The 9,376-nt window shown below is 43.6% G+C and overlaps 1 pseudogene; it reads left to right on the top strand.

Annotated features, from left to right (window-relative positions):
* The first annotated feature begins 1,014 nt into the window (after positions 1-1,014).
* The window catches only part of LOC127438918 (uncharacterized), a 38,427-nt pseudogene continuing 30,065 nt past the window's right edge, over positions 1,015-9,376 (top strand).

Genomic DNA, 9,376 nt, shown 5'->3' with positions numbered 1-9,376 from the left:
AGTGCCCGACAAGACTCTGACATCCATACCAACACACCCACACAATTTTAGCTGCACCATTTATTTAATTGGCCTGCAGTACTCTATAATACAGCAAACAGAAAAACAAAAAAAGCATGTATTTGCTCCATAGGCTAAACATGAGAAAAATGGCGCCAGCTGGTGGAAAATATTAAAAAGTCAAATTTGGGGTGGATGGTAGTGAGGACTCTACTAAGGCGCATCCCTCCTCCTTCCCGGGTTTCGGCACCAGTGTAAAGGAATTGAGGGAAAGGAGGAGGCGAGAACCGGCTTGACAATATAAATGATCATTTAATAATAAACAAAACCAAAAAGACAAACACACACACACAGGTGTCGGACAGCTGTCCGTAACTATCTCTCTGACACACTGCCGTCTCCGGCCTTATCCCTCTCGGGCTAATCAGCCTTATTAGGGGCCGGGTGAACGGATCACGTCCCGGCCCTGCCCTGCCACAAACTAATTTACAGCAGATGTACAAAATTCGAATTTCTCAACAGCTGAATATATTTACATTTATATGGTATGTTCTTATTAATATTCACTGATTATCTTAAGTTATATATTAGCAGACAAATATAATTTATGTCATTCCACTGAACAGGCTACTGAGAGCAGTTCAGTGAGTCATGGTGAAACCCGCTGTGGTCTGATTCTTTGACATCTACAGAAATAGTTTGATGATGGCTTGTCTATTCCTGGATGTATGCATTTTGTTTATCTATTAGTAGTTAGAGGGTGAAGAGTTTCTTATCATCTTGTGTGATTTTCATTCTACACAACACATCTTTAAAGTGATATAAAGCAGTGAATCCAACAACAAGAGGGGGAGAGATGTGACAAAATACAACAGCATATTTTATCCTGTGTAAAACTTGGCCCCAAACCCCACCGCTCCGCCCCTGCTTGGGAGGCTACTTCTAAGGGCAAGAAGAACATACTATATAACACTTAAAATGCATGCAAACAGCTACAGTAGTGCGTGTGCACTGTGAAAGTGGTTGAGACCTGTCGATGAAAGACTCACACTACTCTTCTGTTAATCTCACACTTCTGTGAGTCTGTCAAGAGTGTTTTAAAACATTTCCAATGATAGTTTCAAAGACTGCTCAAAGAGCTGTTGAAGAACATGTTCCAATCGTTTGTTTTACACTTTTTGTGCTTGTGGCATCTGATTGGTAAGTTTAAGTAAATTATTTTTAATCAGTTTATTGTGTTTTAGTGTAAGTGGGAATTTCGTTAGCTGTTACTACCAGATAAAGATGCTCTCAAATCTTTTAAATATTTACGTTGATATCTAGTTTGAATTCATGTGCTCTCTGTAAGATGCATAAGGGACGGATTCATTCAATTTGATTTCTTTTTAAATATATGAATATATAGGCTATGTACAATTTTGCATGTGTATTTTGGTCTAGATTAGAAGATAACTGAACATCAACTTAACATTTTACTACTTAACATTTATTAAACTACTTTTTGTGAAAGCTCTTCATTTCTCCATTTATGTGGTTAGAAACTAATTTTAGTTTAGGCTTTAGTAGACCAGCATAAAATCGTTATTTTGAACCCTTGATCTCTGACAAACCCTCTTCCTGTTTGTTCTGCAGGTGTGTTTGGTGAAATGAAGTCCGTGTCAGTGATGGAGGGAGATTCTGTCACTCTACACACTTATATGACTGAAATTAGTGATGATGAACTGATTCTGTGGACGTTTGTAACTGAAAACACTTCATTAGTTGAAATCAATATAGTGGACAACAGCATCACTGTATATGATGGTGTTGATGAGAGATTCAGAAACAGACTGAAGGTGAATCATCAGACTGCAGATCTCACCATCACAAACACCACAATCACACACTCTGGACTTTATCAACTAAAGACTATCATCAATTCGAGCAAGAGCTTCAGTCTTACTGTCTATGGTGAGTTAAATATTATTAAACTGTTTTGGCTTTAAGAAGATGTATCTTAAGATTTAGACATGTTTTTATTGACATCACAATAAACTCTTTTACAGCAAGATGATTTAATTTATTCTGATTTCTCATGTGTTCCAGCTCGTCTGCCCGTTCCAGTCATCACCAGAGACTCTTCTCAATGTTCTTCAAGCTCTAAATGTGTGTTGGTGTGTTCAGTGGTGAATGTGACACAGGTGACTCTCTCCTGGTACAAAGGAAACAGTTTATTCTCCTCCATCAGTGTGTCTGATCTCAACAGCAGTCTCTCTCTACCTCTGGAGGTGGAATATCAGGAGAACAACATCTACAGCTGTGTGATCAACAATCCCATCAGAAACCAGACTAAACATCTCAACATTACTGAAGTCTGTCAGACGTGTTCAGGTACATCAGTGGTGATATTAGAGTTTATTTATCTGTGTTGTTAAATAGAGATCTGACTGTAGACTGTAGTTTAGATCATGAAATAGACCCCAGTAGATCAAATGAAGCATGTATGAAACAGCTGTTGAAAATCTCTATTCTGTTTCAGTTTCGGCTTCATTTCCCTCAGACTGTGTTCTCTGTTGTGATTCTACTGAAGCTGTAATGCGATTGGTCGTCTCTGCTCTGATGGGCGTGGCTACTGTTGCTGCTGCTGTCATACTGGTTGATGACATCAGATTCAGAAGAATTAAATAAAAGAGAAGATCACAGACATCATCTTTAGTTCTTCACTGATGAATCACATATCTGATTTTGATTAAATTAGAAATGTTATTTTTTGTTGTTGTTGAATAAATTAGCTCGACTAGTCACTATTTTCCATGCAATTGCAATGAACTGGGAGCTATCAAAATGGACAGCAAAGCACCATTAAAGTATTATAAAAGTAGTCCATACATACAACTTGCCATATGACTTGTGTGCTATATTCAGAGTCTAATGAAGTCCAACGATAGCTTTGTGTATGGAACAGACTGACAAAAAACAAAACAAGCAAAATATCCAAACAATGATGCTCAAAAAATAAAAATGCTACACTGTTGCAGAAGGATTCAGTATGCAGAAAGGAAAGCACACTCACTCATATTGTTTGCATCGAAATATTTCCCGGCTGCAGATGTGACGTGTGAGCGTTTTGTTCACCATGACACCATTATTGCGAGCGTTCTGACATCACTGGAATCGGTCAGATTAAGAAAATATTGCTATTTAAAATGTGTACATTACATATTGTTTTTTGTTTTTTTTTCTGTTATTAGCAAAATGTTATATTCATCCAACGAAATTGAGTGGTTTAAAACAGGGATGAGCGCAGATAGTCATTAATCGGTTAACTGTTTGACACGCTTGTATTCAAATACCAAAATCACTATTCGATTATTCTACACACAGTAGAGGTCTTCAACTTGATCCGAGCAGTACCTGAAAAACCATCAGGGCTTTACTTTAAAGTGTAGAGTAGGGCGAGTTAGGGGTGTTTATATGTGTTTTTGCATTCATCTGTGCTGTTTTTCTATCTAAACACATGCCGGACGGATGTCTTTGACCGTTGACGATCTCACTTTATTTTATTGCACAGGATTGCCGTGTTTTTTCCAAGTTAGAAAGAACTTCAGTATTATAAATGCATCTCGAGACACGTTTTGCGTTGTTTCATTTGTTGCACTCCATCTAGCTTTTTTAGCGCAGGTGTCACAACAATTTGACATTCTAAGAAGTTTAGGTTGCAGAGAGGACTTCATGTGACTGTTATGCATGATTGCAGATTGTTTTTCACTTGGTAAAGTTTCAGGGCTTGATAAATGGAAAGCCACTGTGACTGATATTATCATTTGTAGATTTATGTATTGTGCTATTTAGGCTCATATCTCACTATTCCATGCTATTTTGAGTAGTGTTTGGTGCATATCCATTACAATAAACGTTCTTTATTCCCAAGTCCCATCTCCCTACGAAAAACCGAAAAGTTTGTGAACCCTTGCGGTTTACCGAATATTACAAACTGTTACCGTGCACACCCCTATTTAAAGATCCAACACTTTTCCAGATAGCCTTTTTAGTTAATCTATCTTTTAATTTTATTTGTCAAAAACAAGAAAGCTTTTGCAGCTTTATACTCGGTGTGAAAACTAATTAGAGCGTAAATCTCACAGGATCCAAAAGTGCTTATTTCTCAAAAGTTGAATATGTAAATTGCATTTATACTGTATGTTCTCATAAACATTCACTGATTCATTTATATATTGGCAACAAAGACAAATATAATGAATGTCATTCTACTGAATAGTCTACTGCGGTGGCGGATTTAGGCATGGGTAACATGGGCAGTCGCCCAGGGCGGCATCTTACTGGGGGCGGCTCGGGGCACTTGCGGGGGGCGGCACGGAGCCCCCCCTTCAGCAACCCCACCCCTTGGGGGTGCCATACAAGCTATAACCTCCAATGGTCTACTGTGAGCAGCTCAGTTTGAGTCAAAGTGAAACTTGCTGTGGTCTACACAATGACCAATGAACAATGTTCAAAATAACGACACAATGATTCAATGGCATCTGTTCAGATAATGTGGTTTGATCTGTTGGGTGGACAAACAGCTTGTTTATTGCAGTGTGTTTATTATTAGGTGTGTGCAGATGCTATATTCATCATTAGATTGTGGGTGAAGAATTTCTTTGCCTCTTCTGCTAATATGAATCCATCATAAATGATGTTAGAAAAATGGTCAAATATGATTCTGCATCATGAAATCATAAAACTCTAAATACTAAACAGTGACCATATTTAACCTACCGACAAATTAAACCATGATCTGAAGCGGTGTGTGACACAGACATATTAAAGCACTGTGATCACATGTAATCTTGTGTGACACTAGTAACTGGTAATGTGAGTTAGTAGACCAGTTTAACTTTTAGCTTTTAGTTTTTTTGCAACTAAAGTATTTAACATGAAACAAATTCCAGTACTCTGCAATGTTCAATATTTCACTGTTCTCCTTTAAGTCTTAATTTTTTAAACAGTGTGATGTAGCGAAACCATGACTTCCTATGTTGAATTTGAGATGTTAAGAATAGTTCCCCTTCTGTCACTCACTCGACGTTGTGTCAATGTAGTGACACTAGGGGTCGCTCTTGAGAGCCCCGAACACCTCTATTTTTTTGAGAAAAGGCCAATGAGAATTGGCGAGTGGAATTTGCATGGCACTCCCCCGGACATACGGGTATAAAAGGAGAAGGAATGCCCACTCTCATTCAGATTTTTTCTTCAGAGCCAAGCGGTTGTGCTATCAGCGAGCTGAATACTACTGCTGTTCCATTCACCTCTTAAGAAGCGTATGCTGTTGGATATACGGCGCATTTCCAGCGGCTTTCTCTCCTTCTGCACGACGAGTGCAGATTTCACCCGTGGGCGCTTCGACAGCGCTAAAATAGTGTATATTCCTGCTAAAGAGTATATTTTCTCTATTAGAGCACACACACTGACGTTGAAGGTCTTTTTAAAGACGCGTCTTTATAAAGATGCCTTTCCGTCTTTGTGTGATTCCTGGATGCGGTCATTAACTCTCCGCCTCTGATGGTCACGGGCGCTGCCTCACGTGGCAGCGTTTGTGGATGGTTCATGTTCTCATTGTGAGAATATGACCATGGCAACGTTGCGGTCACGGCTTTCCTTCTTCCGAAGCGGGAAAGCCACTCTAGCCGCCCCCCCGCGCTGCGCCTTTTACCCACAGGTATGAGGCCGGCCCGGCTGGCGCTAGAGGCGATTTGGGGAGTTCAATGGGCGCGGTCTCGCTGGGTAATTCCCCATGGACCTCCTGTTCCCCAGCATGCTCGTTTGCTCCCGTCCGGTTCCGAAATGAGACCAGCCCGCCTCATGGCCAGCTTGACGTCTTTTTCGGGGCCTGCGAGCAGGATGAGTCTTCGATTGCTGCATCGGAGAGCGCACTGGCGGTGTCACCTTTGGGTGTGCCCGCCCAGTCTGAGGCTGACGCAGAGCTGACCGCCATGCTTGCCCGGGCCACCGTGAGTATCGGGTTGGAATGGAACCCTCCACCCTCCCCTGAGTGCTCGCAGCTTGATGATTGGTTCCTGGGTTCGTGGCGCCGTTCATGGCCACGCCCCCCGGTTCCTTTCTTCTCGGAAGTGCACGATGAACTATCGAGGTCATGGAGGGCACCTCTCACTGCCCAAAACAGACTTCCGGGTTCGTTCACTCTCACTACCCTCAACGGCGGGGCGGTCCACGGAGGTCTCTCGGGTGGATAAGGCGGTTGCGATGCACCTGTGCCCGCAAAACACCGCCACCTGGAGGGATCGTCCGGCGCTCCCCTCCAGAGCCTGTACGATTACGTCGTCTCTAGCGACCAAAGCCTACAGTGCCGCTGGACAGGCCACCTCCGCCCTGCATGCCATGGCCCTCCTGCAGGTACACCAGGCCAAGGCACTAAAATAACTGCACGTGGGTAGTCCTGATCCCGATGTGCTGCAGGAGCTGCGCTCGGTGACCGACTTCGTCCTCTGGGCGATGAAGGTCACAATGCGAGCACTCGAGCAGGCGATGTCCACCTCGGCCAGGGTGTAGAGCCCCCCGCAGGAAGCTGACGCCCCCCATCTCACCCTTTAGTGCCCCTCGCCCAGAGCTTGGACGCGTGGCTAACGCTTTCCAACCCGTTGCGGTGGCTGGCCAGGACCATCCGACTCGGCTATGCGATTCAGTTCACCAGGCGCCCGCCCCGGTTCAGCGGTGTCTGCTTCACTTCAGTGCAGGGCAAGAACGCCGCCACCTTGCGTGCGGAAATCGCGACCCTTCTTCACAAGGGCTTGATAGAGCCTGTCCCTCCAGCCGAAATGGGGGAAGGGTTCTACAGCCCTTACTTCATCGTACCAAAGAAAGGCTGTGGGTTGCGGCCAATCTTGGACCTGCGAGTTCTGAACCGGGCTTTACACAGACTCCCATTCAAGATGCTAATGCAGAAACACATTTTGACATGCGATTGGTTCGTGGCGGTAGACCTGAAGGATGCGTACTTTCACATCTCGGTTTTACCTCGACACAGACCCTTCCACAGACGGCCGGGCGTATCAGTACAAGGTCCTCCCCTTCGGCCTCTCCCTGTCCCCTCGCGTCTTCACGAAAGTCGCAGAGGCAGCTCTTGCCCCGTTAAGGGAAGTGGGCATCCGCATGCTCAACTACCTCGACGACTGGCTGATCCTAGCTCACTCTCGAAAGTTGCTGTGCGTGCACAGGGACTTGGTGCTCAGGCACCTCAGCCGTCTAGGGCTTCGGGTCAACTGGGAAAAGAGCAAGCTTTCCCTGGTTCAGAGCATCTCTTTTCTCGGCATGGAGTTAGACTCGGTCTCAATGATAGCACGCCTCACAAACGAGCGTGCGCAGTCAGTGCTGAACTGCCTGGCTTCCTTTGCGGCGGTCACGCCGCTCGGGTTGATGCAAATGAGACCACTTCAGCACTGGCTTCAGACTCGAGTCCTGAGATTGGCATGGCGCCGCGGCACACATCGAGTAGCTATCACTCTGTCCAAGGGCTCTCTTATTCAGCCCTTGGACAGACCTCATGTTTTGCGGGCAGGAGTTCCCCTACAGCAGTGTCCAGACGCGTCGTGGTCACCACAGATGCTTCCAAGTTGGGCTGGGGCGCCGTGTGCAATGGGCACGCAGACGCTGGTTCATGGACAGGACCGCGACTGGGTTGGCACATCAACTGTCTAGAGTTGCTGGCTGTACTGCTCGCCCTGCGGAGGCTATTGCCATTGATCCGGGGCAAGCATGTGTTGGTCCGTTTGGTCCGTTTGGCTTGCTCACTGGGGGCATTTGTAAGGCACTCTTTTATGTAAAGCTGCTTTGAAACAATATACACTGGGGCCAAAAGTTTGGAATTATGTATATGTTTTGCTGTTTGGGAAGGAAATTGGTACTTTAATTCACCAAAGTGGCATTCAACTGATCACAAAGTATAGTCAGGACATTACTGATGTAAAAAACAGCACCATCACTATTTGAAAAAAGTCATTTTTGATCAAATCTAGACAGCAGCCATCACTCCAACATCTTATCCTTGAGTAATCATGCTAAATTGCTAATTTAGTACTAGAAAATCACTTGCTATTATATCAAACACAGCTGAAAGCTATTTGGTTTGTTAAATGAAGCTTAACATTGTGTTTGTTTTTGAGTTGCCACAGTATGCAATAGACTGGGGGCAGTGGTGGCTCAGCAGTTAAGACTGCCAAGATGCTACTGTTGGGCCCTTGAGCAAGGCCCTTGACCCTATCTGCTCCAGGGGCACCATATCATGGCTGGCCCTGCACTCTGACCCCAGCTTAGCTGGGATATGTGAAAAAAAAGAATTTCACTGTGTATGTGCAAATGTATAATGTGTGATAAATAAAAAAATGAAATAATAAATAAAATAAAAATTATAAACTGGCATGTCTTAAGGTCAATATTAGGTCAAAAATGGCAAAAAAAGAGACCAGTCAATCATTGCTTTGAGGAATGAAGGCTATACAATGCTTGAAATTGCCAAAAAACTGAAGATTTCATACAAAGGTGTACACTACAGTCTTCAAACTGTCTCTAACAAGGACAGAAAGAGATGTGGAAGACCAGATGTACAACTAAACAAGAGGATAAGTACATCAGAGTCTCTAGTTTGAGAAATAGATGCCTCACATGTCCTCAGCTGACAGCTTCATTGAATTCTACCCGCTCAACACCAGTTTCATGTACAACAGTAAAGAGAAGACTCAGGGGTGCAGGCCTTATGGGAAGAATTGCAAAGAAAAAGCCACTTTTGAAACAAAAAAAGGTTAGAGTGGGCAAAGGAACACAGACACTGGACAACAGATAATTGGAAAAGAGTGTTATGGATCTTAACCCCATTGAGTTTTGTGGGGTCAGCTAGACTGTAAGGTGCATGAGAAGTGCCCGACAAGACTCTGACATCCATACCAACACACCCACACAATTTTAGCTGCATCATTTATTTAATTGGCCTGCAGTACTCTATAATACAGCCAACAGAAAAACAAAAAAAGCATGTATTTGCTCCATAGGCTAAACATGAGAAAAATGGCGCCAGCTGGTGGAAAATATTAAAAAGTCAAATTTGAAGCCAGGGCTGAAAGCATAATATCATAGAATTCTTGATTTTATGCTTTAATGGCACTGGGATCAAATACTGCAGTTTCAATGGGGACATTTTTGTCCTGAGTGTAACTATTTTGTGTACACAGTGTATTATAGGAACTGAGGTTGAAATATCAAAATTCCCCCCAAAATACACAACTTTCTGCCCCGTCTGCCGGCAGGTTATCCCCGCCTACCTGGATGAGGGAGGGGACAAGAGGAGGAAAAAAAAAATAAAAATGGTACATACACACCGAAACGG

This window comes from Myxocyprinus asiaticus, chromosome 50 (assembly GCF_019703515.2).
Source record: "Myxocyprinus asiaticus isolate MX2 ecotype Aquarium Trade chromosome 50, UBuf_Myxa_2, whole genome shotgun sequence".
Classification (NCBI taxonomy): domain Eukaryota; kingdom Metazoa; phylum Chordata; class Actinopteri; order Cypriniformes; family Catostomidae; genus Myxocyprinus; species Myxocyprinus asiaticus.
The sequence above is the reverse complement of the archived record's forward strand: the minus strand, read 5'-3'. Positions and strand labels throughout refer to the sequence as shown.